At 48.0% G+C, this 27,928-nt stretch overlaps 1 protein-coding gene across 7 annotated transcripts in view; it reads left to right on the top strand.

The window, feature by feature from the left end:
• The first annotated feature begins 1,264 nt into the window (after nt 1-1,264).
• The window catches only part of LOC309803026 (kelch-like protein 25), a 106,553-nt gene continuing 79,889 nt past the window's right edge, over nt 1,265-27,928 (top strand). For 3 of the 7 annotated variants that reach the window (XR_014293884.1, XR_014293885.1, XR_014293887.1), the window contains exon 1: nt 1,430-1,519. The gene's annotated coding sequence lies outside the window, so the exon portion shown is untranslated. Of the gene's footprint in view, nt 1,520-27,928 lie in introns of all 7 variants that reach the window. The other 4 variants (XM_082618898.1, XR_014293886.1, XR_014293888.1 and 1 more) reach the window with 4 other exon arrangements.

Raw genomic sequence — 27,928 nt, 5'->3', positions numbered from 1 at the left:
GCTCTTGACTAATAGAAACTTCGTGTTGTACCCATCTCCAGATCTAGGCCAAATGGAGACACAAATCTATATTGAGCACTTATTAGGTACCAGGCCCATTACATGTGTGCTCTTATCTAATCTTTACAATAACCCTGCAAAATAGGTTCTAGAATCTTCCTTTCACCAGTAAGAATCCAACACCCAGAGAGCCTGAGCACTCTGCCTCCAGTCCTAAACAGCTCTTGAGGGTAGAGCTGGGATTCAAACCCTTTCCTCTACACCATGCTGTTTCTGCCCAAAATGCCTAGTGTCTTCCCTGTCACCTTACAGACTTTTAAGCCTGGAATCTCTTCTGTCCCATCTAAGCAGCTTCTTACCCATGGGCTCTCCTTCCCAGTTTCCACGGGTCAAAATCCTACACCTCATCCAAATCTTTCGTGCAGTCGCATCACCTCCCCAATAAACTTCCTTGCACCTCCCATCAGTGTGAACTGTGCTTCCTGGGAATTCTCCCCGCCCCATGCTTGGCTCTTAAAACACTTATCATTTTCTGTACTTTACCAGGGCTTTTTGCAACCTTTTTGTATGCTACCTGAATTATCCATTATCAGCGGGAGGGAGGAAAGAAAGGACATTTGTTGCACACTTACTTTGTCATAGGAGTTTGTCTCCTTTAATCCCTCAGATAATCCGATGAGGACTTTTTACCTGCCATGTTACAGATGAAGTTGGATACACAGCAACCTGAAGTGGTGGAATGAGATGCAAACCCAGAAAGCAAGAAGGAGAAATTATAGATAATTTTCCCCACTCTTGAGCCTAGCCCATCGCTCAGGCATCCAGCAAATGTTTGTGGAGTGAATGAATGAATGGATGAATGAATGAATGAATATTTGAAGGTCGGTTTACAAAGGAACTTAGTGAGAAATGACACTGGTAGGAGAGCTGAAGTACCCTGAAAACTACATATTCCAAGCACAGATGGGGTTCAGTGGCTGAAGAAAATCCCAAACACTGAAAGGAGCTCAAAATAAAAAGAAACGGTTTCCTTAACACTTTCACAACTAAAGGTGTGTCTCCGCAGACCAGGTACAGAAGACGCGCTTGCAATCTACAGAGCTCCCTCCTTCAGAAAGCTCTGGAACACAGTCGGGTTTTGTTCGCAAACTTCGGCCGCGGGGGCGGGCAGCGGTCTGCCGCTTTAAGAATCTGATCGAAGTCCTTTTCCTCTCCCTGCCCCCCCACTCGCTGTGCTGGGGAAGCCCAGCGCCCGCCCCTTTCTCCTCTTGCTGGCTTAACTACGGGTTCGGATGCTCATCCGTCACAGAGGCGCCGCCTCTGATTGGCTTCGGGCCGGGAGGCGGGTCGGGAAGGCCGGAGAAACTAGTTTGTTGGCGGCGCCCCGGCTGTACCTCAGTAGCAGCGCGCTCAACGGCTTTTGCGAGCTGGGGGAGGGGAGCAGCGGCGGCGAGGGCTGCGGAGCCTCGCGCGGGCGGCTGGGGGCCTCTGAGCGCGGCGGGTGGCGACGCCACAAGCGGTGAGTACCCGGGCTGGGCTCGGGGCGCCGTCCTCAGGCCGGTGTAGCCGCGCGCCCGGCCGCCGGCTTTGGCACTTGTCACCACCCCTCACCCCGGGCCGGGACCGGGAGCGCCGGGTCCTGCGCGCCCCGCCGTGGGAGCCCCCGGCAGAGTGAGCCTCGCGGGACCGCGTGCCCCGCGAGCAGCACAGCGGGGCTCGAGTCCCTGGAACCGCCTCGGCCACCTCGGGGTCTCGGAGGGCTGGAGTCGGGGACAATGGTGGGGAGTGGAGGTCTGTAGAGAGCCGTCCCCTCCCCAACCCCGCTCCTCCTCGCGAGTGCGAGGGGACCCGGCGAGGGTATTTGCTGAAAGCTCTGAGCGAGAGAATGAATTGTTTTGCAAATGGATGTTGCGCGCGGGAGCTGCAACTCTTTCCCCTGGGAGTGCTTGATTCATTGAGTCCGCAGACTGTGTTTTTAAAAAATGACTATTGATCCTGGAAAGAGGAGGCTGCCTGTCTTTGAGGATGTGAGCAGCCCGGCTTTGCGCCGCGGGCCGGGCGAAGTCCCCGTGCACTTGACGCCGAGGGCCAGATGGCTGCCTGCCTCGTGCAGGGCGAGCGCCGAGGGGTTTAACCAAGGGAAAGGTCGTCCACGCGAGCCCGGCCCGGAGTCTCCTGTGCCCCGGCCGTTTACGTCCCACCTGACAGGGCCCCTCGTCTCTGTTTGGAGAGCTGTGGAGCAGCAGAGGAATGGTCACCCGTCCTAAGCCTCGCCCACCTGCCCCCCAGGGTGGCCGCCACCCTAGCAGGTCCAGAGTAAGCCTTCTCTGGCCCTGGCTGTCCTGTTGACCCCATCTTGCCCTGGCTCCGGGACCCCGCAGCACTTGGGCACGCCCCCCACTCCTTTTCCCCGTCGTGGTTGCTTGAGAAGCTTTCTGGTTGGGACTCTGTGCCCCCAGGGGCACCATACATTTTTGTGCTGGTGCTTCAAAGAACCCAAAGTTCATTTCCACTACCTTTGAGCAGAGAACTCTTTATAGAGATCTTAACAAAGGGGGTGGGGTGGGGGCCGACCCAGGTTCCCCGCAGGTTTAACGCAGCCACTCTTGGTCCTGCTGGGTTGCTTTTGGGCAGGGGGAAGGCTCCCTGAGCTTTGGCCCTCCCTGGTTAGTCAGGGCAGAGAAGGCCAGGTGTCTGGGCCTTTTGGTTTCACTCTGGTTCTGGGGCGTGACTGAGGGAGGGAAGTTGCCAGAGGGAGAGGAGGCAGGAACCCCACAGTCTGATCACAGGCCAGACTCTGGTGACTCTGACTTGGTCCAGGCCCTTTGGGACCCTGGGCCTCAGTCTGCCCGTTCACAGGTGGGACCGAAGCTCTTTGAGCCCAGGTGTGCTGTTAGGATTGCTAAGGGGCTGTTGGTGAAGGCTTGCATTTGGGGACTGGGGAGGAGTAGGACCCAAGGTCCACCCCACCGGGGGCAGGTTTGGTGTCCTTCTAACACGGGGTCCTTGAGTCCCCAAGCCGTGCCTTTGGAGGATGAGGGAATCAGTCTTCCGTGCCCGGCAGCTGTCTCCGTTTTGAGCCATTCCCTTTGTCAGGAAGTGACTCCATGCAGGTTACTCAAAGGAAGGTAGAGAGAAATGGTAGAGACCTTCCTGCCGGGGCTCAGGCTGCAGCCGGATTTATGTATGCGGTGCAGAGAGAGGAGCTGCGGGCGAGTGGCACACTGCACCTCAGAGGCGGCTTGTGCAGCCTGATGCCCCTTAATAGCATCTTAAACCTGCGGGCGCTCAGTGTGGGAGAGGAGAGCAGGAAGAAAGAGGACGATTACCCGGGCCTTGGACTTCCTGGTCTGCAGCGAAAGCAGGCTTGGTCCTTCCCATCTGTTACCGTGATGCACCATGTGGGGTGGGGTGGGGGGAGTCAAAGGGAGTGGTGGTTTGTTCATTCATTCGTTAATCGATTAATTGATTCATGGGTTGAAAGGGCTTGATTGGGACCCTGCCTGCGGGGATCTCCTGGACCAGGTGTGCTGGCATGCATGTGGGTTAGAGGCCCTGACACATCGAGATGTGCACAGTACCCCAGTGACAAAGGCAGCAAGGGGAGCTGAGGGGACACAGGAGGTGCGCGGGTGGTGAAGGCTTCCTGGAGAGATGATGCCTTGATTAAGTAAAGATGAGAAAGGCATGTGGTGGGCTACCACCTCCCCCCACCCGCTCACACTTCTCCCAGAGGCCACTTCATTGCCAGCCTCCAGGCAGGTGCAGGTTGAGGGCAGAGAGCATGCAGGTGGGAGGTGATGGAAAGGTTCACCTGAGACTGTGGTGGTCTGGCCCAGGAGTCCCCCAGGAAGATGGGTGGCTTCTGGATACAGCCGATCTGCTCAGGGGATCATGGGAGACCCCACTCCACCAGCCCCAAAGACCAGCCCATCGCCTGAGCCTTTAGTCCCAGGGTACCAGCCCTCAGTGTGAGTGTGGCCTGAAAACAGAGGGGGCTAGCAGAGCTGGCACAAGAACACAGAGTGGCCAGACACAAATGAATTGGCTGATTGAGATGCTCCTTTTCATCTGATGTGGTAAATTTCATAATTGAATTGCCTTAGGCAACCAGGGCTGTTGAAGCGTTTTCCCAGCCAGAAAACACTTAGTTGGGACAGCTAGGGGCGGGGGTGGGGAGAGTGTATGCATCCACAGCTTTTCCTCACAGCATCCCAGCGGGCCTTTTCCCTTAGGAATCTGGGTCTGTCCCCAGGTGATGGAAGTCAGCCCAGCCTCCCCTCTAGGTTCCACTCCCTTTCCTAGACCGTCTGGCCCCTGAGCAGCACTGCTCCCACCCCAGTGTAATATGTAGCTAAAGCTGATACCTGTCACCTTCAGGCACTCACCTTGCCAGACTTACTGCAGTTCCCTTAGCTGTTAGGAGCATGGAGGGGGGATTGTGGGATGGAGGGCTCAGGGTTGGGAGGGTTCCCTGTTATTAAGTCTCTTCAGCACCAGGTTGGGGGTTGGGGGGAAGAGCATGGGCTCTTTGAACTGGACTCGGGTTCAGATGTTGCTTATGTGTCTGTGGGCAGCCCTCTCCTGGGGTCCCAGCCACCTGCACCCACCCTGCCCCCTCCCTCTGGTGCCAGTAGACGCTGTTCTTTCTTACTGCTAAAGCTTTCCTTCCCAGCCCTGTCAGTGACCTTTTGGATGAAAAATGGTAGGCGTGTGTGGCTCACTAACGTGTTTTTAAAAGTGCCAGCTCTGTGGTCTCAGAAATCCAGCTTAGTTGGGAACTTTCACTGTATTTTCTGCAAATACATAAAAGTCTCCCAAGCCATTCCCTCCCCCAATGATGGTCTCCTGCACCTCTGGAACAGAGTTTAGATGAGGCTGTCTGGGCCCCACCTTGTCTCAGCGTGACTGAGGCCCAAGGCCAGCTGCACCTCTTCACCAGCTATCCCACAGATGGAACCCTCACCCCTGGACCGTGTCAGCAGAAAGAGCACTTAAGTGGGGGTCTGGGAGTCCTGCTCTGCCCCTACCTGGCTGTACGACTTCCTGTAGGTCCCCTTACCTCTATGGGCCTCGATTTGCTCTTCTGTAAAACGGGTGGATGTTCTTCGGTACAATGCTTCTACTAAATGTCTTGCTGTAAAATCTCAAAAGGTCTTGTGTCCTCTGGTATTAAGTAGTTTTATAAGGCTTGAGTTACTTGCATAGCTCTCTTGGGCAGGAAGAGGGAGTGGTGGCCGGTAGAGTGCAGAGGGGCTGAATTAGAAGGCAGGAATCTGGCGTCCTAGCTCCAGCTCCGCCTCTGATGGGTGCTGTGGGCCTTTGGGCAGGTCGCCTTCTGTCTCTGGGCCCTCATTTTTCCACCTGTAGAATGAAAGTGGTGTAGTAGGCAGGAGCCCCATTTCCTTTCCTTTCTTGGTGAGTGGAAACTGAGTCAGACGTTCCCAGTAACTCCAGAGGGACAGGGCTCTCTCCTCCCTCGGTCCCCTGCCTCTGTCCACTGCCTTGGAGTTTGGGGCCCAGGTGTGAAGGGCAGCAGGTGTGGGAGCACTTAAATTGACACCCCCCACCCAGCCCGGAACAGATGGGCTGAGACCTCGCCTGCGGAGTGTCCCCTGGGCATAGAGCCTAGGGCCACCTCTGAAAGGAGAGATGGACAAAGACTTCCTAGGGGGCAAGAGGGATCTTGAGGGAGCCCAGGGGGACAGAGGAGGACGCCAGGCTCCCTGCCTCCTGCACGCAGCACTTTGCCAAGGAGGCGCCTGCAGGACCAGTCTGATGGCTCCTCCTGCGAGCAGGCGGTAGGCGGGGGCTGAGCAGGGCCCTGGGAGAACTGTGTCAGCGGCTGCCAAAGGGAGGACCCCTTTGTCGCTCCCCACCCACCTCTGTCTGCCAGGAAGTCACCTTGGACTGTCAGCCGCCCGCCCGCCCGTCCGTCCGTCCGTCCGTCCGTCCGTCAGAGTAGGATGCGGGGATAGGATGGAAACTGAAACTCAGACTTGCTTACTTTCTGCCTGCTCCTGTTGGGCCCCCAGGGAGAGGCTGACCACAGATCAATCTAGGCTGAAAGGAATTAATTTCCTAATTAAGATAAGAAAGGCTTGGCTCATTCAAACCCCAGGATGAGCTGCCTGCGGGATTTGCAGTTGGCCAGGTCAGATCTGTCTGGGCAGGAGTGAGGGCCAAGAGATGGAGGAGCTCTTTTTCTAGAAAGCCATGGCGATTGCATCCTGCATCCAGAGTTCAAGTTCTGCTGCATCCCAGCTGGGCTTGCGAGACCCTGGGCAGCAAGTCCCTTAACCCGTGAGCACCTGTATTGTTTGCGGCTTTGGAAATCCGAGGGAGCGAGATATACAGCTCCATTCAGGCAACATTTATTCAGCACCTTCTGAATGGCTCACCCTGGACCAGAAACTGGGAAGGGAAAGTCAGGTTCAAAGAGGGTCTGTACTTGCAAGCTCGGCCTCTGGCCTGGGAGACAGACAAGTAGTCAGGTCGTTATGGATCAGCGCTAGGCTGTGAGTGGCGTGGCCAGAGCCATTGAACACGTGAGGAAATGGACTGTCGTTTGTGTCTCGATTCCTAATGTGGCCAACGAATGTTTTCTGCCGTCTGTTTTTCTGCCAGGATCTGCGATGCAGCAGAGAACAAGGCAAGGTCCCCACCCTCCTGGGGCCCCCATTCAGCTGGGGGAGGCAGACCACAGATGGATAAAATACATAGAGCTGCGGTTGGGCTGCAGAAAGCAGACGGGGAGGTGTGAGGAAAAGGATCAAGGTGGGGCATCTGCTTAGACGAGGGGGCTCTGGGCTGGTGACATTTGAGCCGAGACCTCCAAGACGGCGAGAGGCAGCCGTGGGAAGGTCTGAGGAAGGGGGTGCCCGGCAAGTGCACAGGCTGGGAACATGGTGGACTGGGGAGGGGGTTGAGACGAGACCCAGAGAGAGGCTGCAGCCATTCCATTCTGGAATCTTCTGATGCATAGGGAGCCTAAGGAAAACATGTTCCTTTTAAGTTGTTTTATTGTCTTTAATTTCAATCATACATCAGTAGGTTCCCTTTATAAACAAACAATATAAGAAGAAATGGAGCATGGTATGAAAGTGGCCCCATCCTTGGTATCTGTCAGCAGTTTGGGGCATACTGTTCTCATGCCCCTTTTCATATAGAGATTTTGTGCTTATGTAATTTGGATCACACTCAGTACTCCACAGTGTCTATCATTTACTGTGTGATGGATCTCTTTCTCTTTTCACAGCAGTGTAGTATTCCACGGTGCGGCCAGACCACCGTCTTTCAGCTCACAGTCTCCTAACAGGAGATGTTTTGGTTGTGTCTGATCTTTCTTCCCCCCTATACGATCCATGAAGTCGTGCACATCCTTGATCATACGTCTTTCTGGTCTTTAAATTTTCATTGTCAAAACCAAGTGCCGTCTGCGAAGACTAATAAGCCAGTTTTCTCTCCCATTGATGGTGTCTGGGACCCCACTTCCCCACGTCCTCACCACGCTTGTTATCCACATTTTCCCTTTTAGCTAATGTGATGGGGGGAAAAGTATCTCATTATTCCTTAAAAAAAAAAAAAAAGTGATCCAGTTTATTCAGGCTTTCTCTTTTTATTGTAATCCATCGTTGTTTTTTCCAGAGGATCAAGGTTTAGCGAGCGCTGCCTCTCGCTGGTCTGACCGCGGCTGGGGACTCAGCGAAGCCTTTGCCCTGTGTACTCATCTGTGAAATGAGGTCCTTTTAATCCCGGCCCTGCCCCCTGCCAGGCTGCTGCGTTTTGGGCATGGGAAAACATTCCTGAAAGTTCATTTTATGCTGAAAAGCTCTGCAGACATCATGGGTTTTACTAGTGAAAGGCAGATGTCTGGAGCCTGGAACATTTGAATGGTTGTGAGTGTTTCTAAAAAGCCAGTGTGTCCAGGGGAGGGACTGGGCTGGCTTTAGGTGGGACGTCTGCCTTGCATCCCTGAGATGGGGAGGGCCTCACCCAGCCGAGTCCAAGAAATGAGCCAGGAGGGCAGAGAAAGTTCTCTAGCTGGTCCTCTAGCTGGTCTAGGGACAGGCTCAGAAAGCGGCATTGGTCACCACAGACTTGATCCCCCATTTATCTGTTGGTAGAGACCAAAGGCTGGGGCTCCTAGAACTTTGTGTATTTCCATGTTTGTTACTTTGGGGGTCCTTGTGTGTTTTCTTGTAACAGGAGGCTTTAAAATAAGCCAAAGATTGACTTGATTTGGAGACAGAAGGAGGGGAAGCTGTGGGGATTGATAAAGGAAAGGTGGGATCAGGGCCAAGGAAAACCAGGCCCATGTGGTCCCTGGGCGGCCTCAGGCCCCATGATGCAGGAGCCAGGGAGCTGGCTGGGCCCCTGGAGGAATTCATCACTGCTGGGATTCAGGTGCCTGGGGTGTATATAGCTAGGCTCTCCTGTACTTCCCCAAGTGGGCTCTAACACAGCGGGTCCACACCTTGGGGAGCAGCATCCAGGCTTGGCTGCGATTGCCCTGCTGCCGCCTGGTACCTAAGCCCTGGTGGAGGCTTCTGTTATCCCCACCAGCCCGACCTGGTTGGGACAGATGTGGGGAGCTGGGGGGGACTAGGCCACAGACAGGAAGGTGGACAGACATGGGGGGGGCGGTGATAGCAGCGGACGAACAAGCAGGTGGACAGAGGGCTTTGGTCGGGAGGCATCCTGCCTTTGTACCTCTGCAGCCGGTGGGCAGGAGGAGAGAAGGCTGAGACCTTGGATGCAGGCACATCTTTGCATTTGCTAGGCATCCCATGGTTCTGAGGGTTGGGTTTTTCATGAAGGGAGTGAGGGGAGCATCTCACTCAGGAGCTGGTTCGAGGGCAGTCCGTGAGGGCAGGGGCAGAGTGGGCTGCCCTTTCTGGGCCCCACCCCACTGCCACCCCCAGCCCAGCTTGCAGGGGTTTGTGGAGTCAGAGTGAGGTCGAGTCGCCAGGTTTTGTTTCAGGCACCAGGATTGACTGGTCTGTCCATGTTGCAGGAAGTTGCAGCTGCTATTTTTACTGCTCCAACTAGGACTTTGTACAGGAAGGTACAATTACAAGCAAAATGTCAGGGTTTGGCTGGCCAGGTGATCCCTGGGAGGCTGCCACAGGCCAAGGCAGGGACGATGGTGGTGTCGGTGGGTGTGTAAAGCGAGACTCATTTGCACGTGGACACATCCCTACCCTGGGTGCTGGGTGGCTTCCTGTGAACTGCTTGCAGCGTCTATATAGTTTTCCTCTAGGCAGAAAAGAGGACTTTGCCGGGATTTGTCCAAGTTAGTGCACCTGAACACGTTATGATTGGCTGGTCATGAGATTATGAAGCCAATCTGGGGAGCTGTAAGCCATTCTGTTCCGGACTGCTCAGCAAGTTGAAATTTTGTTAAATGAAATTATTGAGACCCTATGGTGTGATAGCCACACTGCTAAGTGCTAGAGGTAGAGATGGATCAGACAGACCCCGCCCTAGAGCATCACCCATGCAGCATTAAGGATGCAGAAAGTGCCATCTCTGAACCCTTTGGACAAGCACCTGGTATGTTCTTAATTTATATGCCTCAGGGCCAGAGGCCAAGCAGGGCTTACGTTAGCTTCTGTTGTGGCCTAACGGATCACCACTAACTTAGTGGCTTAAACAATACCTATTTATTAGCTCACAGTTCTGTAGGTCAGAAACCTGGGCTGGCTCAACCGGGTTCTCTGGTTAGGCTTTCACAAGTCCAAGGTCAAGTACCAGCTGGACTGGGCTCTTATCCTGAGGCTCTGGGGGAGAATCTGCTTCCAGACTCATTCAGGTTGTTGGGAGAATCAAGTTCTTGGTGGTTGTAGGACTGAGGTCCCTCTCTCCTCCCTGGCTGTCAGCTAGGTGCTGATCTTGGCTCCTACAGGCTGCTGCATTCCATGCCAGATACCCCCTACCCCACCCCATCTCTAAGCAGCAGTGGAGCGTCAGATCCTTTCCTGCTTCAGATCTCTGACATCAAGTTCTGCAATCAGCTGAAGAAAACTCTGCTTTAAAGAGCTCATGTGATTAAGTCAGGCCCACTCAGAGCATCTCCCTAAAAGGCCACCTGATTAGTTAGTAACGTCATTAATTATATCTGCAAATCCCTTTGCTATGTAGGTAACATGGTCACAGGAGTAAGACCAGGGGTGGAGATCAGGGTGCCATCCTTGAATTTTCCTGCCAAGGGCTTGTGCCAACAGGGGCTACAACAGCAACAGTATTGATAACAGCAGGTCTCATGAATAGAGTGAATTTTGTGTGTCCCACCATACTGGGCTCTTTACATGGACCTTCTCATTTAATTCTCAGGATAGCACATTGACACTTATTCCACCCGCCCCATTTTCCAGATGAGTAAAACTGAGGCTCAGAGACTATAAGTACCTTGGGCCAGTCATACAGGTCGAAACAGCAGTGCTGGGATTTGAGACCAGGACCTTAGCGCCTAACCACCCCCTCAGGGTGCTCGAGGCCAGCATCTCCAGTTTGATTACTGTGATTTGCAGAACACCGTGTAGGACAGGGATGAGGGTTGCTCTTTCCCATCCAGCATTTAAAATACTTAAATATGAAACATAGCAATCATATTGCAGGTTAACACAGCAGACACTGAGGACCTCTCACGTGGATCTTTTTGATTCTTATTCCAGTGGGTATTTGTGGTTAATCTACTTCCCATTCAGCAGTATTATCGATCTAATGTATTCCAGGCAGCAAAGATGACACAGAATAGTGTCCTCGATGAGTTGAAAATAAAAATAAAGGCAGAGTACCCAATGCCCTGAAGGAATAAATAATGCTGGACTAGAGAAGAACCCTCACAGCACCGCAGCAAAGGGCCAACAGGTATTAGAATGTTAATTGTAGGAGACAAGACAAAAATGTTCTCTTTACTCTCTGCCGTGTTCCTGGTGCATAGCACAGTGCCCAGTACATGGTAGGTGCTCAGAAATTCCTTGTCAGGTTAACTTTCTCAGTATCTACTATGTACGAGGCCCTGTACACGTCAGACAGATGTCAAGTCCAGGGGAGGGTGTGAGCGTGAAAAGAGAGGGCTTATGGAGAGAGGGAGTGGGGATGGGAGAGCTAGAAAGTCCAGCATGTGCCCCAGTGAATGGTGGTGTCCCCAGTGAGTGGCTGGGGACCAGATTGCACAAGGCTTGGATGTCCAAGCCTCCTTGAAGCTTTTGAGCAGGAGAGATTGGTGGTCAAAAGTGAAGACCGGATTGCCTGGAGTGGGGGAGACTGGGGACAGGGCCTGTTCATAGCCCATTCCGCAGCTGTGAAGTCCTCACCTTGTTTCCTACGCAGGACTAGCTACACAAGGGACCCGGGAAGGAGGATTTAATGGAACTTGGTGGCCGAACGATATGCTAAAAATGTATGTATGAATGAGTTGCAGTTTCTGGGCACCCATGTATTTGGCTATAAATACACGTTACATATGTAATTTCAAGAGACCAAGAATCATCAACTGCTAAGCCCAAGGGCAGCAGCCCATGAGTGGCCCCTGTAGTTTACCGTCTCAGGCGCTGCCCTCTGCAGACCACTGAGGTCTGTTATTTGGGGGAAAATGAGGGGTCCTGTGTCAAGAAGAAAGCATCCGGTGATGGAGGGAGGCGCAGAGCAGGCTGGGTTCTTCGAGGGGAGGCCGGCCAGCGGGCATCAGAGGGCACCAGCTCCTGTGCCCACACGTCCATGCAAGCTGGGGAGGGGCCGAGACCCTCCGGGCAGGTGATTCCACTCTCACTGCCCTTCACTTTCCATGGCAGTTTCTTTTTCAAGTCCTTTTACAAAAAACATGGTTAATGTGTGGAGGATGAGGAAGTTTTGCTAACCCACTGTTCTCACAGTGTGGTCCCGGACGGTCCCTGGGACTTTTTCGGGGTCCACGGGGTCAAAACTGTTTTCATAGTAACACCCAGATATTATTTGCCTTTTTCACCCATTCCCTCCAAGTGCATAACCCCGTGACCCAATGTTTTCCAGATGACCATTGCATGAAGTTACTAAATCATGCTCATGTAAGTGAGCCAGAGTGCAAGACAGACCCAGGAGACGGGAAGGTCATGGAGTACACAAGCACCGCACGGGCTCAGGTCCCACACTGCAGCTAATCTTTAAGAAACTAGCGCTTGACAAGTCTTAGTGTTTTGTCAAAGAGGAATATCCAAAATGATCTGTAAAGACTCTTAAAATCTGTTCCCTTTTCCAACTCCCTGTCTGTATGAGGCTGGATTTTCTTCTAGTCTTCACAATGAAAACATTTTACAATGTTTAGGAGTATGGGATTAACACGTACACACTACTATATATAAAATAGGTAAGCAATAAGGATTTACTGTATAGCACTGGGAACTATATTCAGGATCTTGTAATAACCTATAATGGAAAGTCATCTAAAAATATATATATAACAATCACTTTGCTGTACACCTGAAACTAACACAATATTGTAAATCAACTATACTTCAATTTAAAAACACCACGACATTTTACAACAAATTGAATGCAGAAGCAGTTAGAGAGTCTGGCCACTGTTCTCAATAAAATAAAATTTTTTTGGAAACTAGATTTATGAAAACCAACTGTTATTTATGCTACCATATAATGAGTTTATTATTGTTCTTCAGGTACCTAGTATACATTTCAATTTTGTCTCAGTTTTAATTTTGTCTGTGATAACTCTCAATAGGTTAAACCACGTAACAGAAGCCCTTTAGGGTCCTCAATCGTTTTCACATTGTAAAAAGGTCCTGAGACCAAACCATTTGAGAACAGGTGTGCTAGGCAAAGCCCTTGCAAGCTGGGGCCTGGGTGTGGGCCCTGAACCCAGCTCTGTTCATCTGTTTTCCCCTTTTAGTCCCTTGGCAATCCTGCGAGGTTGGTGTGATGATTTTCACGTCCATTTTACAAATGTGGAAACCGAGGCACTGAGCATTTGAATACCCAGCACAAGCCTCGCAGTATAGAGGTGGCAGTGCCAGCAAGCAGGGAGGTGCCAGACCGACGTCCCTGTTCCCCAGGCAGGGAGGAAGGCAGGTGTCTGAGAGAGAGCTTGTAATGCAGGCCTGGTCTGTGTCCTCAAGTTACGTGCTGTTGGATGTACTGCGAGCTCTTCAGGGTGGCACGGGGCCTGGCAGGTGGGGAGGCACACTTCCACACCCTTCCTCCTTTCCTGAGGCCCAGGAAGGCAGACTCAGGTTTGCTAAGTGGCAGCGAGGCGCTTGGGAAATCAGGAGTTTTTCATTAAAAACAGCATCTCATGTTCAGGCACACACGGCGTTTACAGCCAGGAAGGTGGTTCTTTCTAAACAGCCCATGTTATGCCTTTCGAGCAGGGACTTTGGAGCAAAACAGCTTTGAATACTGAGGATGTGTGCGCGTTTCTTACCTTCTCTGAGCCTCAGTTTGCCCACCTGTACAATAGGGACCGTGACGCCTCAAAGAGGTGCCGTAAGGATGAAATGAAAGAAGGCATGTACAGGGCCTGGTGCAAAAGCTTGCTCACAGCCAGGTGCGAAAAAAAGTGACCCCGGGACTTCCCTGGCGGTCCAGTGGTTAGGACTCAGCACTGCACGGGGCACAGGTTCGACCCCTGGCCGGGGAACTAAGATCCCACATGCTGCGTGGCACGACCCGCCCCCCCCCAAAAAAAAGTGACCCTGCATCCGGCACAGTGTCCGGCAGGTTCAGGGGTGTGTGCGGTGGGGACAGCCTCCCCGCCCTCCTCCCCAGCGGTAGCTATCAACCCATTTCTCACCCAGCCTACTAGAGACAGTCTGCAACCCCAGCAGGTGTGTGTGTGTGTGTGTGTATTACGTGTCTATGTGTATGACTAGGTAGTCGGTTTTTAACAGATGTAAGAGATGGCATCCTATTCATAGCACTTCTCGTTTTAGCAGAGAAGGCCAGTTGCTTATTTTTTGATATATATAGTTCTGTAGTACTCCATTGTATGAATGAACCACTATTTCTTTAACTAGGCCTCTTGCCTGTGAACTTTGAGCCTGTTTCCAGCCTTTTGCTTGCAGCCAAGAGGGAACATGCAAGTGTGATGGAGGGCAGGATTCCTGGGCATGGAGAGGCTGGGGCAGAGGGCTTTTGTCATTTCGAAAGATCTTAGCAAAGTGCTCTCCAGCTCTCCCCTGCCCTCCTCCCTTTCCATGGGAGGGGAGAAACAGAGCTGTGTCTTGGGCTTTAGCAATTGAGGCACATACCCATTCTGGTTCGACAGCAGCCCTGGCAGCCTGGAGTAGAACGAAGCTTCTAGAGCACAGGGAGAAAGAAATCCACGAAGAAGTAGCCGGTGCTTGACCTTTTTTTTTTTTTTCCTTCTGTCCTGTTGTGCGTGTGCATTTTCCTCCCAGGCTGTCACTCCAGGTGGCTCACTGAAAGTGATATCTAAGCCACAGTGCTTTTAATGACTCCATCTGTGGGCCTCTGTGACTCTTTCAGGGGACCAGACAGGAAGAGAGACAGCCTCCCTCCAGGCCCCCAGCCTCCCTCTGTTTGCCAAGGGCCCGGCCAGTCCTGCTGAAGAGGGAGGAACCCAGGACCAGGAGGCGATGTTTGCTTTGTACGGGGGCTGTTCTCTGCCCCTGCTTGTTTCTCTCTGTCTCGCTCTGGATAAATGAAAGGAAGCAAGTGATTTCAACAGATCGGCGAACCTGAGCACCAAGATCTTTGTCCCCTCTGGTTAGACCAGGGATGTCCATTTCATTGGCCCCGCTCCCGTCTGCAGCAATAGCTGGGCTTGCAGACCCCCAGCCTCGGGGGACAGAGACAGTCCAGGCGGCCCCACTGAGTTGAGGGGCAGCAGGATGCGGCAGTGGAAGCCAGGTGGCAGCTTCTCTCGGCCCTTCCCTGCCGAATTTGGAGGCATCTGAGCCACTCCTCCCTTAGCTGAAAGAAGCCTCTTTGTTGCAGCGGTGGTTTCATTAAGCATGGTAACCAGAGCTTCTATGACAGTATGACGTCACACATCTGTAATTCTTCTCCACAGATTTTTATCTCAAGAGAATACAGTGATTCATAATACACCACAGCAAAGACGTTACTTGTTCGTTGGATACAAATGCAAAACTATGGATGAATGAATTAGTAAGTCATGGTGCTTATATACCTCACAGACATTAAAAATTACAGCTGACAACCCCAGAGACGCTGGGATAAACCAACCGGTTCATCCCAGTGTCTGCATGCAGGAGACCCCTGATCAATCTGTGTTCAGTGGTGAATGAAGGATAGGAGCATGCAAACTCTGTGAATGGTAAAAACAATCTGAAATTGTGTTCTATAGTTGCAACAATGTAAAATGTTTGTTTTGGGATAAAAGCTGAAAATAAGAAGCCAAAGTGAAAATAGTCATTGTGTTTGCAGTGCCTCTCAACCTTATCACTTCCCCCCACAAACCTTTTTGGACCTTTTATTCCTAATTGCACTCAACCCCCCTCCCTGCCATAAATTTTAATACCAGATACGCTATAAGTCTGTGTTCTGTATGTATGTCTGTGCTTTGTACCTACAACAAGTAAGATTTTTTTCTGTCTTCCAAGAACCAGTTTTTGCCTCCTTAGGACAGTGTTCCTGCCCACCACCTCCTGACCCCCTCAACCCGCCATGAGAACGTCTGTGTCGGGGCTGTGATTCCTGGGGATTGTCGTCTTTTGTGTCTTGCCTTCACTTTTGTGTTGTCTTCTCAGTAAAAATGACTGAGCTCCTGGGTGTGCCTGTTGGCCTATCTCACTTGGTTCGTGGAGCTCTCACTCAGAAGAGGGGGTCCTGGGCAGAAAAGGGGGCGCCAACCATCTGTGGCTGCGTCTGCTGGGCTGGGCGTATGGCTGGGCAGTCATTACAGGGAGTCATTCCCACACCTCCCTGCCCGGTGTCCCAGCCTAGACAAAGCACTCAGAGCAGTGCCTAGTACATAGTAAGTGCTCAGTCACTATGACTTATTGGTAGTAGTACTGTTGTCATTACCATTCATCTCTGAGCTGCTGTTTTCTTGTCTGTAAACTACAGAACTAATAGGGCATATGGCAGGATCGCACCTCTGGTGCGGTCCTGGTGAACGAAGCCACGTGACTCGTTTTAGCTAATGAGATGGGGACAGAAGTGATGTGCGTCTTTCTAAGGCCAAGCACCGAATTGGCAGTGCCGCTTTCCAGAGCGTTCTCTGTTTTCTGTTGGCATGGTGACTGGTGACATGGCGACTACTCTGTCATCTGGGTCCCTGGGAGTGACAGTGATGAGAAGAATACTCTCTCTCCCCCCCCCCACCCACCAACTAACCCCCAGTGCATGTAGCATAAGCACGAACTGTCTCTGTCCCCAAAGCCACCGAGATTCGGGGGTGTTTGTTGCTGCAGCACAACCTAGCCCATCTTGATTAAAACAGAGTCATAACCTTGTCAGGCTTGGTTGTGAGGATGAAATCTTCCATGTAAGATGCCCAGCACAGTTTGGATACATGGTAGTCATGTGCTCCACGCGGCTCCCTTCCCGGCCAGAATTCCCTGTTGATTCTTTGCAGCAGGTGTTGCTTCTTCCTACAGCAGAGTTTCACAGACCTTGAGCCCTTACCCGTCCTCTGCCTTTTCTGGGAAGGCAGAGCCTGTTGCCTGGGAAAGGCCAGGGCAGCGCACCACCCAGACCCTTCCTCCAGAAGTGGCCCGCCCACTCCGGCAGAGCTGGCATCCATCCCCATAGCATCAATCAACTCGGAATAACAGCTCTGGCTCCCCGTTGACCAGAGGCTGCTGGCAGCCTGAGACCTGGCTGTCAATCACAGGAGCTAAAGTGGCCGCCCTTCCTCAAGTGTGCCTAACTAACATTCGTGTGCATCGAGTAAAAAGGCTGGAGCGCGTGGAGAAGGCGCTGAGGCATTTGCCTGCCCCTCTGGGTCTGCTGGGACCACGTTCCCCTTCCTGGCTTTGGGTGCACGAAGTTGGGCCATGTGTAGGATTCAGTGCCCACCTGGGACTGTGTGTGTGAGTGTGTGTGACCCTTTTGAGAGGGTACAGTTGCACTGTTGCTCACGCCCTCAGGACAGCAGGTGGGAACCAGGCTGTCTCACACTGTGCCTTGTCAGAGGGTGTGGAAGGCTTGGGCTTCTGTCCAGAGGGGGCGAGCTCAGGGGCGGGCTCCACCCTTCGTGGGACATTCTGGCACTGCCTGAAGAGAACCCCATTTGCTACCAAGCAGGGTATGAAGCAGACACCATCACCCCTTCCCTGAACCTCACTCCATTCTAGAACCACCACCCGCATGGCCAGTGCATTCGCCTGCCAGAGGGCCCGGGCTTGCAGCGAGGCAAGGATGGGATAAGGCTGGGGGCTGGGTAGGGCGGAGTAGCATCCAGCAGGCTAACCACGGGAGAGCAGGAGGTGTGCATTACACAATTCCCGTGACTTCACTGTGGATTTGAAGTCTTTCAAAATCAAAAGCTGAAAAACAAGATCAAAATTAATAAATACACAGCAAAAAATATAAACAGTTTTAACCTGTTGGATTTTCAATAAAAATTCAGGTAATACGACTTCTGAATAAATATATATAAAGTTGTTTTTTGTTTTCTTTTTAAAAGAAAGGGCCATTGGAAGGTAGAAACATCTAGGGAAAGGACCCATTGTCTGATAATTCACTTGTATCTAGAATGATCTGTGGCTCTGATTCAGTTACAGCAGTCATACTGATTTTACTTTCACTTAACAATTAGATTTGTCTGCTTCATACGGTGCTTAGTTTGTTTTCCACTTGAAAATTGGACGGATGGCTGCCCCTGCACCCCGTGGGCTCCCCTAGGTGTGTGTGTCCCCCAGACATGGACGGGGTGGGGATTTGAGCTGCAGTATCACGGGGCGTCCTCTCGGAACCCCGCTCCTGGGAACCTTGTTGTAGCACGCCGCCCTGCATAGCCCTGATATCTGATAGTGTTGGAATCCTTCATTATCACAGTTCTGGAGTAACCCAGATCCAGCAGGCTTGAAGAAAACCTTTAGTGTTTTTCCTGACTATAAAAATATTACATACTCATTAAAAAAAATCAAACAACTTAAAAATGAATAGAGTAGACAGTGAAAATCCCCTTTTTTTTTCAAAGTGGAGGTTGGGGTAATGTCTGCTGTGTTCTTTATTCAGTGACGGTGGTAGTGACAACAGCAACAATAATAAAACAGCTGACCGAGTAAGCAGGAGAGGGCCAGGCCGTCCCAAATGCTTGTCATCGACGGTCTCATTTAAGTCTCAAACAAACTATAAAGTAGCAGCTGTTTTTGTCATCACTTTATGATTGAGAAAAATAGCCCAGAGAGGTGAATTAACTTTCTCAGGGTCACCAGTAAGGGCTGAGCTGTCTTCAGGGGCCCTGTTCCTGTGCACTGGCTTTGAGGAGCTGTGAGTTTCCCCGGGTCTGCTTTGTCACAGGTGTGTCAGTGGAGCTGGGGCAGAACCCCCTGGGAGATACAGCTTCAAAATACTTGCTGCCCCTCCCCTCTGTGAGCTGGGGTTCACCTGCTGCAGCTGCAATGTCCAAGGCGAATTCTTCGCTTACACGACTGGCCCCAGGGTTCACATGCCACTGGCCCTGTGTGATAGCGGCCCTGCCTGTCCCTGGCCTTTCTCTTCCCTGAAGGGCCGATGGTTTGCACCCAGCCTTTGCACCTGCTGCTTCTCTTCCTGAACCCTCCTTTCCCCGCCATCACATCCGGGCTCCGCTCATCACTTAAGTTTCATCCCACGTGTCTCCTCTGTGTTCACAGGGGCCTAAATGAGCCCACCGTCGTCTTGTCCCTCTGTGGCCCATTGCCATTTTATTTTCTTCATAGAACTCCCAGGAAGTGAAAGTGTCCTGTTCACTGGTTTGGTTCCTTATCGCTGGTCTGTCTGCCCCCTTCTATACCGCCAACCACAGAGTGTAGCCCCATGGGGGCAGGAACTCTGTCTCTGTGCATCACTGTCTCCCTGCCTGGCACGTGGGAATTGTTCAGGAAGCTTCTGGTGGATGAGCGAGTCAGAACCACATTACCTGCAACCCCTCAGCTGGGCCCTGGGATTTTCTGGCTCCCTCTGGCCACCAGCAAAGAGTGATGGAGTTGACACCCTCATTTAGAAAATTGCTAACTCCTGGCTGGGGGTGGAAGGGGGGGAGGGCATTAGCGCTGCAGGACAGAGCTGGACCTCCCAGAGAGTGACCCCCAAAATGCAGTTTTGATTGCCTCTGGTGCCTTTTTCTCTGAGAGTGGAGGTCTTTAGATCTTAGTCACTGGAATCTTCAGAGAGCTTGGCAAGTTTTCTTCTGAAGGTCTTGCCTCTTGGCTAGTTTGTTTACTTATGTATTTGGCTAACTTTCTAAGGAGGATGAAAGGTGAGCTGGGCACCTTGCTATTTGGTGCTTTTTTTTTGCAATTTTATTTTATTATTATGTTTTTAAATAAATTATTTTTGGCCACGTTGAGTCTTCGTTGCAGTGCGCGGGCTTCTCATTGCGGTGGCTTCTCTTGTGGAACACAGGCTCTAGGAGCATGGGCTTCAGTACTTGTGGCGCATGGGCTTGGTTGCTCCGCAGCGTGTGGGATCTTCCCGGACCGGGGCTCGAACCCGTGTCCCTTTCATTGGCAGGCGGACTCTCAACCACTGCGCCACCAGGGAAGTCCCTTTTTGCAATTTTAAAACTATATATATTGGGCTTCCCTGGTGGCGCAGTGGTTGAGAGTCCGCCTGCCGATGCAGGGGACACGGGTTCGTGCACGGTCCGGGAAGATCCCACATGCCACGGAGCAGCTGGGCCCGTGAGCCGTGGCCGCTGAGCCTGCGCGTCCGGAGCCTGTACTCCACAACGGGAGAGGCCACAACAGTGAGAGGCCAGCATACCGAAAAAAAAAAAACTGTATATATATTATATTGGAGTATAGTTGATTTACAATGTTGTGTTAGTTTCAGGTGTACAGCAAAGTGATTCAATTAGACGTACACATATATTCATTCTTTTTAAGATTCTTTTCTCAAATAGGTTATCACAGAATATTGAGTAGACTTCCCTGTGCTGTACAGTAAGTCCTCATTGGTTATGTGTCTTATATGTAGTGGTGTGTATATGTTCATCCCAAGCTCCTAATTTACCATTTCCCCCCCCCCCCCACGTTTCCCTTTTGATAACCATGAGTTTGTTTTCGGTATCTGTAAGTCTGTTTCTGTTTTGTAAATAAGTTCATTTGTATCATTTTTTGATAAGTGATATCAAAGTGATATAAGTGATATCATATATTTGTCTTTGTCTGACTTCACTTAGTATGATAATCACTAGGTCCATCCATGTTGCTGCAAATGGCATTATTTCCTTCTTTTTTATGGCTGAGTAATATTCCATTGTAGGTATGTACCACATCTTGTTGATCTATTCCTCTGTCGATGGACAGTTAGTTTGCTTCTGTATCTTGGCTGTTGTAAATAGTGCTGCAGTGAACGTTGGGGTGCATGTATCTTTTCGAATGATGGTTTCCTCCTTATATATGCCCAGTAGTGGGATTGCAGGATCATTTGGTAGTTCTATTTTTAGTTTTTTAAGGAACCTCCATACTGTTCTCCATAGTGGCTGTATCAATTTACATTCCCACTAACATGTAGGAGGGTTCCCTTTTCTCCACACCCTCTCCAGTATTTATTGTTTGTAGACTTTTTGAGGATGGCCATCCTGACTGGTGTGAGGTAATACATCATTGCAGTTTTGATTTGCATTTCTCTAATAATTAGCGATGTTGGGCATCTTTCCATGTGCTTTTTGGCCATCCATATGTCTTCTTTGGAGAAACGTCCATTTAGATCTTCTGCCCATCTTTTTTATTGGGTTGTGTGTTTTATGGATACAGAGCAGCATGTGCTGTTTGTATATTTTGGAGATTAATCCCTGTCGGTTGCATCATTTGCAAGTATTTTCTCCCATTCTGTGGGTTGTCTTTTCATTTTGTTTATGGTTTCCTCTGCCGTGCAGAAGCTTTTACGTTTAATTAGATCCCATTTGTTTATTTTTGTTTTTATTTTCATTAGGAGGTGGATCCAAAAAGGTATTGCTGTGAGTTATGTCAAAGAGTGTTCTGCCTATGTTTTCCTTTAAGAGTTTTATAGTGTCCAGCCTTACATTTAGGTCTTTGGTCCATTTTGAGTTTATTTTTGTGTATGGTATTAGAGAATGTTCTAATTTCATTCTTTTACATGTAGCTGTCCGGTGTTCCCAGCATCACTTACTGAAGAGGCTGTCTTCTCTCCATTGTATATTCTTGCCTCCTTGGTCATAGATTAGTTGACCATAGGTGCATGGGTTTATTTCTGGGCTTTCTATCCCGTTCCATTGAGCTATACTTCTGTTTTTTGTGCCAGTACCATACTGTTTTGATGACTGTAACTTTGTAGTATAGTCTGAAGTCAGGGAGCCTGATTCCTCCAGCTCCATTTTTCTTTCTCAGGATTGCTTTGGCCGTTGGGGGTCTTTTGTATCTCCATACAAATTTAAAAAATTTTTGTTCTAGTTCTGTGAAAAATGCCATTGGTAATTTGATAGGGATTGCATTGAATCTATAGATTGCCTTGGGTAGTATAGTCATTTTGACAATATTGATTCTTCCAATGCAAGAACATGGTGTATCTCTCCATGTGTTTGTGTCATCTTCGATTTCTTTCATTAGTGTCTTATTGTTTTCAGAGTACAGGCAGGTCTCTTGTCTCCTTAGGTAGTTTTATTCCTAGGTGTTTTATTCTTTTTGATGTGATGGTAAATGGGATTGTTTCCTAAATTTCTCTTTCTGAATCTTTTGTCGTTAGCATATAGAAATGCAACAAATTTCTGTGTATTAATTTTCTTTCTTTTTTTAAATAAATTTATTTATTTAATTTATTTATTATCGGGTCTTTGTTGCTGCACATGGGCTTTCTGTAGTAGCGGCGATTGGGGGCTACTCTTTGTTGCAGTGCACGTGCTTCTCATTGCGATGGCTTCTCTTGTTGTGGATCATGGACTCTAGGCATGTGGGCTTCAGTAATTGTGGCACGAGGGCTCAGTAGTTGTGGCTCACAGGCTCTAGAGTGCAGGCTCAGTAGTTGTGGCCTACGGGCTTAGTTGCTCCATGGCATGTGGGATTTTCCCGGACCAGGGATCGGACTCGTGTTCCCTGCATTGGCAGGTGGATTCTCAACCACTGCACCACCAGGGAAGTCCTGTATTAATTTTCTATCCTGCAACTTTACCGAATTCATTGATGAGCTCTAGTAGTTTTCTGATAGCATCTTTAGGATTTTCTGTGTATAGTTCATGTCATCTGCAAAGAGTGACAGTTTTACTTCTTCTTTTCCAATTTGGATTCCTTTTCTTTTTCTTCTGTGATTGCTGTGGTTAGGACTTCCAAAACTACATTGAATAAAAGTGGCGAGAGTGGACATCCTTGTCTAGTTCCTGATCTTAGAGGGAATGCTTTCAGCTCTTCACCATTGAGAACGATGTTAGCTGTGGGTTTGCCATATATGTCCTTTATTATGTTGAGGTAAGTTCCCTCTATGCCCACTTTCTGGAGACTTTTTATCATGAATGGGTGTTGAATTTTGTCAGAAGCTTTTTCTGCATCTATTGAGATGATCACGTGGTTTTTATTCTTTAGTTTGTTAATGTGGTATATCATACTGATTAATTTGTGGATATCGAAGAATCCTTGCATCACAGGGATAAATCCCATTTGATCATGGTGTATGATCCTTTTTTTAATTTTTAAAATTATTTTATTTTTTTACATCTTTATTGGAGTATAATTGCTTTACAATGGTGTGTTAGTTTCTGCTTTATAACAAAGTGAATCAGTTATGCATATACATATGTTCCCATATCTCTTCCCTCTTGCGTCTCCCTCCCTCCCTCCCACCCTCCCTATCCCACCCCTCTAGGTGGTCACAAAGCACTGAGCTGATATCCCTGTGCTATGCGGCTGCTTCCCACTAGCTATCTCTTTTACGTTTGGTAGTGTATATATATCCATGCCACTCTCTCACTTTGTCACAGCTTACCCTTCCCCCTCCCCATATCCTCAAGGCCATTCTCTAGTAGGTCTCTGTCTTTATTCCCGTCTTACGCCTAGGTTCTTCATGACATTTTTTTCCTTAGATTCCATATATATGTGTTAGCATATGGTATTTGTCTTTCTTTTTCTGACTTACTTCACTCTGTATGACAGACCCTAGGTCCATCCACCTCACTACAAGTAACTCAATTTCGTTTCTTTTTATGGCTGAGTAATATTCCATTGTATATATGTGCCACATCTTCTTTATCTATTCATCCGTTGATGGACACTTAGGTTGCTTCCATCTCCTGGCTATTGTAAATAGAGCTGCAGTGAACATTTTGGTACATGAGTCTTTTCGAATTATGGTTTTCTCAGGGTATATGCCCAGGAGTGGGATTGCTGGGTCATATGGTAGTTCTATTTGTAGTTTTTTAAGGAACCTCCATACTGTTCTCCATAGTGGCTGTACCAATTCACATTCCCACCAGCAGTGCAAGAGTGTTCCCTTTTCTCCACACCCTCTCCAGCATTTATTGTTTCTAGATTTTTTGATGATGGCCATTCTGACCGGTGTGAGATGATATCTCATTGTAGTTTTGATTTGCATTTCTCTAATGATTAATGACGTTGAGCATTCTTTCATGTGTTTGTTGGCAATCTGTATATCTTCTTGGGAGAAATGTCTATGTAGGTCTTCTGCCCATTTTTGGATTGGGTTGTTTGTTTTTTTTTATTGAGCTGCATGAGCTGCTTATAAATTTTGGAGATTAATCCTTTGTCATTTGCTTCATTTGCAAATATTTTCTCCCATCCTGAGGGCTGTCTTTTGGTCTTGTTTATGGTTTCCTTTGCTGTGCAAAAGCTTCTAAGTTTCATTAGGTCCCATTTGTTTATTTTTGTTTTTATTTCCATTTCTCTAGGAGGTGGGTCAAAAAGGATCTTGCTGTCCTTTACGTCATAGAGTGTTCTGCCTATGTTTTCCTCTAAGAGTTTGATAGTTTCTGGCCTTACATTTAGGTCTTTCATCCATTTTGAGCTTATTTTTGTGTCTTGTGTTAGGGAGTGTTCTAATCTCATACTTTCACATGTAGCTGTCCCGTTTTCCCAGCACCACTTGTTGAAGAGGCTGTCCTTTCTCTACTGTACACTACTGCCTCCTTTATCAAAGATAAGGTGACCATATGTGCACGGGCTTATCTCTGGGATTTCTGTCCTGTTCCATTGATCTTTATTTCAGTTTTTGTGCCAGTACCATACTGTCTTTTTTTTTTTTTTTTTTTTTTTTTAGTTTCTACTTCATAGCAAAGTGAATCAGTCATACATATACATCTGTTCCCACATCCCTTCCCTCCATACTGTCTTGATTACTGTAGCTTTGTAGTCTAGTCTGAAGTCAGGGAGCCTGATTCCTCCAGCTCCGTTTTTCGTTCTCAAGATTGCTTTGGCTATTCGGGGTCTTTTGTGTTTCCATACAAATTGTGAAATTTTTTGTTCTAGTTCTGTGAAAAATGCCAGTGGTAGTTTGATAGGGATTGAATTCAATCTGTAGATTGCCTTGGGTAGTAGACTCATTTTCACAATGTTGATTCTTCCAGTCCAAGAACATGGTATATCTCTCCATCTATTTGTATCATCTTTAATTTCTTTCATCAGTGTCTTATAATTTTCTGCATACAGGTCTTTTGCCTCCTTAGGTAGGTTTATTCCTAGGTATTTTATTCTTTTTGTTGCGATGGTAACTGGGAGTGTTTTCTTAATTTCACTTTCAGATTTTTCATCATTAGTGCATAGGAGTGCAGAGATTTCTGTGCATTAATTTTGTATCCTGCTACTTTACCAAATTCATTGATGAGCTCTAGTAGTTTTCTGGTAGCATCTTTAGGATTCTCTATGCATAGTATCATGTCATCTGCAAACAGTGACAGTTTTACTTCTGCTTTTCCAGTTTGGATTCCTTTTATTTCTTTTTCTTCTCTGATTGCTGTGGCTAAAACTTCCAAAACTATGTTGAATAATAGTGATGAGAGTGGGCAACCTTGTCTTGTTGCTGATCTTAGTGGAAATGCTTTCAGTTTTCCACCATTGAGGACGATGTTGGCTGTGGGTTTGTCATATATGGCCTTTATTATGTTGAGTTAAGTTCCCTCTGTGCCTACTTTCTGGAGGGTTTTTATCATAAATGGGTGTTGAATTTTGTCGAAAGCTTTCTCTGCATCTATTGCGATGATCATATGGTTTTTCTCCTTCGGTTTGTTAATATGGTGTATCGCATTGATTGATTTGCATATATTGAAGAATCCTTGCATTCCTGGAATAAACCCCACTTGATCATGGTGTATGATCCTTTAATGTGCTGTTGGATTCTGTTTGCTAGTATTTTGTTGAGGATTTTTGCATCTATGTTCATCAGTGATATTGGCCTGTAGTTTTCTTTCTTTGTGACATCTGTTTGTGGTTTTGGTATCAAGGTGATGGTGGCCTTGTAGAATGAGTTTGGGAGTGTTCCTCCCTCTGCTATATTTTGGAAGAGTTTGAGAAGGATTGGTATTAGCTCTTCTCTAAATGTTTGATAGAATTCGCCTGTGAAGCCATCTGGTCCTGGGCTTTTGTTTGTTGGAAGATTTTTAATCAGAGTTTTAATTTCAGTGCTTGTGATTGGTCTGTTCATATTTTCTATTTCTTCCTGATTCAGTCTTGGCAGTTTGTGCATTTCTAAGATTTTGTCCATTTCTTCCAGGTTGTCCATTTTATTGGCATATAGTTGCTTGTAGTAATCTCTCATGATCTTTTGTATTTCTTCAGTGTCAGTTGTCACTTTTCCTTTTTCCTTTCTCACTCTATTGATTTGAGTCTTCTTCCTTTTTTTCTTGATAAGTCTGGCTAATGGTTTATCAATTTTGTTCATCTTCTCAAAGAACCAGCTTTTAGTTTTATTGATCTTTGCTCTCGTTTTCTTCATTTGTTTTTCATTTATTTCTGATCTGATCTTTATGATTTCTTTACTTCTGCTAATTTTGGGGGTTTTTTGTTCTTCTTTCTCTAATTGCTTTAGGTGCAAGGTTAGGTTGTTTTTTCGAGATATTTCCTGTTTCTTAAGGTAGGATTGTATTGCTATAAACTTCCCTATTAGAACTGCTTTTGCTGCATCCTATAGGGTTTGGGTCATCATGTTTTCATTGTCATTTGTTTCTACGTAGTTTTTGATTTCCTCTTTGATTTCTTCAGTGATCACTTCGTTATTAAGTAGTGTATTGTTTAGCCTCCATGCGTTTGTATTTTTTACAGATCTTTTCCTGTAATTGATATCTAGTCTCATAGCGTTGTGGTCGAAAAGATACTTGATACAATTTCAATTTTCTTAAATTTACCAAGGCTTGGTTTGTGACCCAAGATATCTATCCTGGAGAATGTTCCATGAACACTTGAGAAAAATGTGTATTCTGTTGTTTTTGGATGGAATGTCCTATAAATATCAATTAAATCCATTTTGTTTAATGTATCGTTTAAAGCTTGTGTTTCCTTATTTATTTTCATTTTGGGTGATCTGTCCATTGGTGAAAGTGGGTTGTTAAAGTCCCCTACTGTAAATGTGTTACTGTCGATTTCCCATTTTATGGCTGTTAGTATTTGCCTTATGTATTGAGGTGCTCCTATGTTGGGTGCATAAATATTTACAATTGTTATATTTTCTTCTTGGATCGATCCCTTGATCATTATGTAGTGTCCTTCTTTGTCTCTTCTAATAGTCTTTATTTTAAAGTCTGTTTAGTCTGATATGAGAATTGCTACTCCAGCTTTCTTTTGGTTTCCATTTGCGTGGAATATCTTTTTCCATCCCCTCACTTTCAGTCTGTATGTGTCCCTAGGTCTGAAGTGGGTCTCTTATAGACAGCATATATACGGGTCTTGTTTTTGTATCCATTCAACCAGTCTGTGTCTTTTGGTGAGAGCATTTAATCCATTTACATTTAAGGTAATTATCGATATGTATGTTCCTGTTCCACATTTTCGTAATTGTTTTGTGTTTGTTATTGTAGGTCTTTTCCTTCTCTTGTGTATCCTGCCTGGAACAGTTCCTTTAGCATTTGTTGTAAAGCTGGTTTGGTGGTGCTGAATATCTCTCAGCTTTTGTTTGTCTGTAAAGGTTTTGTTTGTTTTTTTTTTTAGCCGTACGCAGGCCTCTCACTGCTGTGGCCTTTCCCATTGTGGAGCACAGGCTCCAGACGTGCAGGATCAGCGGCCAGGGCCCACGGGCCAAGCCGCTCCGCGGCATGTAGGATCTTCCCGGACCGGGGCACGAACGCGTGTCCTCTGCATCGACAGGCGGACTCTCAACCACTGCGCCACCAGGGAAGCCCTGTAAAGGTTTTAATTTGTCCATCAAATCTGAATGTGATCCTTGCTGGGTAAAGTAATCTTGGTTGTAGGTTTTGCTCCTTCATCACTGTAAATATGTCCTGCCAGTCCCTTCTGGCTTGCAGAGTTTCTGCTGAAAGATCAGCTGTTAACCTTATGGGGATTCCCTTGTGTGTTATTTGTTTTTCCCTTGCTGCTTTAATATTTGTTCTTTGTATTTAATTTTTGACAGTTTGATTAATATGTGTCTTGGCATGTTTCTCCTTGGATTTATCCTGTATGGGACTCTCTGTGCTTCCTGGACTTGATTAACTATTTCCTTTCCCATATTAGGGAAGTTTTCAACTATAATCTCTTCAAATATTTTCTCAGTCCCTTTCTTTTTCTCTTCTTCTTCTGGGACCCCTATAATTCGAATGTTGGTGCTTTTAATGTTGTCCCAGAGATCTCTGAGACTGTCCTCAGTTCTTTTCATTCTTTTCTCTTTATTCTGCTCTGCA

The sequence above is a fragment of the Mesoplodon mirus genome (genome assembly GCF_964341445.2).
Source record: "Mesoplodon mirus genome assembly, chromosome: 4".
Classification (NCBI taxonomy): Eukaryota; Metazoa; Chordata; class Mammalia; order Artiodactyla; family Ziphiidae; genus Mesoplodon; species Mesoplodon mirus.
The sequence above is the reverse complement of the archived record's forward strand: the minus strand, read 5'-3'. Positions and strand labels throughout refer to the sequence as shown.